The following is a 4,461-nucleotide window of genomic DNA, read 5'->3' as shown; positions in this document are numbered from 1 at the left end:
TCCTTGTGGTTATGAGTCTTCACCTCTACCCCGTAGCAGACCTTCCAGGAAGGAAGCGACACCATGAAGGGCAGAAGCCACATGGCGGTTTGATTCTGCCTCTTTTCTTCCAGGTAGTGTATTTTTCAATTCTGGAATTCTGAGCAAGAACCCGAGTCTGCCTCAACCAGAAAAACAACGGAAGCATAGCTTTCCCAGAGGTCTCAGCCTGTGAATTTCCACTGATACCTTCTTGGTCAGACTTGGGTCCCACAGCCACTCCTTGCTGCAAGGAAGTTTGGAGAGATACGTCTTTTTTCCACGTTGAGATCCAGCTGTCAAGTGGGTCCTGTGAGGACGAATGGGAGAAGGGACCTTGGGTAGGTCAGGTCCAGCTCACCTGTGAACAGGTGAGAACTACAGGTGTCGTTTCTTAGAACTGCTGTAACAAATGACCATAAATCCAGTAGCTTAAACAGCAGACACTTACTCACAGTTCTGGAGATCAGAAGTCTGAAACTTCCTAGAATTTGAAGATTCTAGGGGAGGATCCTTCCTGCCTCTTCCAGCTCTGGGGGCCCCAGGCATCTCTTGGCTTCTCACCACGTCACTCCAATGTCTGCCCCAGGTCATGTGGCCACCTCAAGCTCCTTAACTAATTACCTTTGCAAAGATCCCAGTTCAAAGTAAGGTCACATTCTGAGGTTGCAGGGAGACATGAATTTGGGAGGGATACTATTCAACCCAGTCTTCGGAGAAGGCAATAGCACCCCACTCCAGTACTCTTGCCTGGAAAATCCCATAGATGGAGGAGCCTGGTAGGCTGCAGTCCATGGGGTCGCTAAGAGTCAGACATGACTGAGCGAGTTCACTTTCACTTTTCACTTTCATGCATTGGAGAAGGAAATGGCAACCCACTCCAATGTTCTTGCCTGAAGAATCCCAGGGACTGGGGAGCCTGGCGGGCTGCCATCTGTGGGGTCGCGCAGAGTCGGACACAACTGAAGTGACAGCAGCAGCAGCAGCAGCCTCAGTTTCCTCATATATGAAATGGGAACAATAATAGCAGCTACTTTGGCTTTTTTAAAAGTTTGTTTTGTAGAAGTGTAGTTGATTTACAGTGTGTTAATTTCTGCTGTATAGCTAAGTGACTCATATATATATATATATGTCATATTTTGTCAGAATTTTCATATTCTTTCCTATGATGGTTTATCACAGGATGTTGATATAGTTTCCTATGCTATACATACGGGCTTCCCTGGTGGCTCAGAGGTTAAAGCGTCTGCCTGGAATGCAGGAGACCCGGGTTCGATCCCTGGATTGGGAAGATCCCCTGGAGAAGGAAATGGCAACCCACTCCAGTACTCTTGCCTGGAGAATCCCATGGAGGAAGGAACCTGGTAGACTACAGTCCATGGGGTTGCAAAGAGTTGGACACGACTGAGCGACTTCACTTTCACTTTCACTTACGCTATACAGTAGGATCTTGCTGTTTATCCATTCTATATGTAATAGTTTACGTAGGCTAATCCCAAACTCCATCCCTTGCTCACCCTCTCCACCCTGGCAACCACAAATCTGCTATGTCTGTGAGTTTGTTTCTGTTTCATAGATAAGTTCATTTGTATTGTAATTTAGAGTCTACATGTGACATTTGTCTTTTTCTCTCTGGTTTACTTCACTTAGTATGATAATCTCTAGGTCCATCCAAGTTGCTGCAGATGGCATTACTTTGCTCTTTTTATGGCTGAGTAATATTCCATTCTGTGTATGTACCGCATCTTCTTTATCCATTCATCTGTTTACATTCAGATTGTTCCGTGTCTTGGCTATTGTGAGTAGAGCTGTAATAGCAGCTGCTTTGTATAGTTGTTATGAGGTTCAAACAAGTTAATATTTTTCTTAAAGCATTTGGAAGCCTGGCACATAATAAGCGCTACATACATGTTAGTTTGTATCATCATTTTAACAAATGTATTTTGCATTCCTTGTTTTTTCCCCACTCAGAGTTCTGCCCTAAGCCTTCAGGCAGCAGCCCCTGTTTTTCTCTGGGAAGGGAGGCCGTAGCAGAAGAGCAGGAACAAAGACGTGAGTTTTATTTAGCTTTTGACTTACTAGACAGATTTTTATTTCTTCTTTTTCTTTTGACATTATTTCAGACTTGTAGAAAAGCCACAGAAATACTCCAGAGGATTCTCCTCTGCCCTTCATTCAGCTTCCCCAGATAGGAACACTTACTGCTGTTCCTTGATCTTCTTTCTCTCTCCTCTAAATTATTTAAGAGGGAGTTACAGACATGAAACCCCCTTTATCTCTAAATACCTAAGTATGTGTTTCCTAAGAACACAGATGTTCTCTTCGGACAAAGGAGGCATTTTCTTCCATAACCCTGGTGTAATTATCTGAATCAGGGAAATGAACATGGATGCATTATGTAATCTAATCCGCAGACCTTATTCAGATTTTACCGATTGTCCAGGAATGTCTGTTACAGCAAAAGATCTCAGATCATGAATCACACTCAGTTTTCTCATCTCGTTAGTATCCTTGAATCTGGATAAGCTCTTCACTTTATGCTCTTCTTTTATGATGCTGACATTTTAAAAAAGATGACTGACCAAGTGTTTTGTGGAATGTTCCTCACATCAAGTTTGTCTTACGTTTCTTCCTTATGAGATTCAGATGACATGTTTTTGGAAGGAATCTCACAGAAGGGATATTGTAAGTGTTAGTGCCTCATACCAGGGGCCATGTGCCTGTTTGCTGTGGGGCTCTTATGTCAATTTGATACCTTGGTTAAGATGATATCTGCCAGGTTTCTCCACTGAAAAGAGCCTATATTTTTTGGTGGTAAATATTTTAATTATCTTGTAGCGAGATGTATTGGAACTGTGTAAATGTCCTACCCCCATAAAACCTTCGATCCCCAATTTTAATATCTGGTGATGATTCTTCCCTGAAACAAGCATTTTGTGATGGTTATCGGATGTTACTTCTCATTACGTTGTGCCTTCCACATCTGTCAGTTGGCAGTTTCACCTCAGGAAAACGTTTCCCTTCTCCTCCGTTCATTCATTTATTCACGCAGTGTATTTTATAAATGTATATTCCATGTGTATTATGTTATATACAAACATAGACTCATGTTTATTGTTACGGACTCATTCTTATTTCATGTGGTGGATTACATTTTTTTTCTGTATTTTCATGCTCAGGTCATCCCAGATTTGAGCAGCAGGAGCCCCTTCCAGCTGGCCCTATGTCCTTCTGACACAGCCCCATCAATTTTGGCTCCGCCTTCTGGCACATGGTGTTCCTGGCTTGCCTTGTACTTAATTTGCCCTAGTCCTGGAATCAGCCATTTCTCCAAGGAACCCTACTTCCTTTTAGTGGAGATTGTATCTAAATAGACATATTTAGTTGAGAAAATGGGTTGAGGAAAAAAAATATTCAGATCTCAAAAGCCAAATCTCAGGGACCACACAACAGATCTGGGCAGGATCTGGTTCTTCACCCTGCCCAGGCTCTCCACACAACGGGTGAGTGGGAGCCCAGACCCAGCTGTTGACCGTGGTCTAAGCAAGTCCCCGACCCCAGGAGGCGGAGCCCCCTCCTGCTATAGGAGCTTGGAGACGGTTGCTTTCCCAGAATGCCTTGCAGCTAGGTGCAGACCTAGGATGTGTCTGTATGACTTCAGACTGGGAGCCTCTGATGTGAGGGAGCTGGTGTCTAGAGACTTTTCTCGGGGAGCTGTAGGGGCTTCAGGGACAGCAGGTGGGGGTGCCAGATTTAGACAGAATAAGAACATTAAACTATTGCATGCAGCATACCTTTACTAAAATGCTATTGTTTATCTGCAGTTTATAGTGGACTGGGTTGCCTGTGTTTCGGGGCCTAACAGGAGCGTCTGGACTCCAGTCCCATTGGGCCGCATGGCAGTCACCCAGCAGGTAGGTCCCACCCCCACCAGGCCTTTCTGTGGGGTGGTCTCTGGCTGCAGAATGCTCCCGCCTGTCCCTCCAGCTCTCCTTGAGATTCTGGGGAATCCACAACATTCTTGTAATGGTCCCTTTTTTGCTTAAATAAGTTGTGAGTGCTGTGAAGGGCCATCTGTGCCTGCCTCTCATTGTGCTGGAGTCAGGTGGGGAAAAAGAGAGGAAACCCCCAGATCAGTTCTGGAAACTGGAGCGGAGAAGGGCCTTGTTCCCCACTTCCTTCCAGAATTTGCAGAATTCCCCCGCCTGCAGACTGAAGACAGTCACCTACACGTCCATTCATCATCTACCATCTACTCATCTTCCCATCCATTCATCCACCCACCCACCCTCCATCTGTCATCCATCGTCTACAATCTGTCCATCCATCATCTACCATCTGTTTATCCACTGTCTGTCCATCCCTCCATCCACCTGACATTCAGAATTGAACACCTGCTCTGTGCTAGGCACTGTCTGGGTCCTGGAGACACCACCGATGAAG

At 45.0% G+C, this 4,461-nt stretch overlaps 1 non-coding gene across 1 annotated transcript; it reads left to right on the top strand.

Moving 5' to 3' along the window:
• The first annotated feature begins 1,237 nt into the window (after positions 1-1,237).
• Positions 1,238-1,309, top strand: TRNAS-GGA. The gene has a single exon. It is a non-coding gene; the product is annotated as a tRNA-Ser (tRNA).
• Positions 1,310-4,461: the final 3,152 nt, after the last annotated feature.

Source organism: Bos indicus x Bos taurus, chromosome 18 (genome assembly GCF_003369695.1).
Source record: "Bos indicus x Bos taurus breed Angus x Brahman F1 hybrid chromosome 18, Bos_hybrid_MaternalHap_v2.0, whole genome shotgun sequence".
In the NCBI taxonomy this organism is placed as follows: domain Eukaryota; kingdom Metazoa; phylum Chordata; class Mammalia; order Artiodactyla; family Bovidae; genus Bos; species Bos indicus x Bos taurus.
This window is presented reverse-complemented; position numbering and strand designations above follow the sequence as displayed.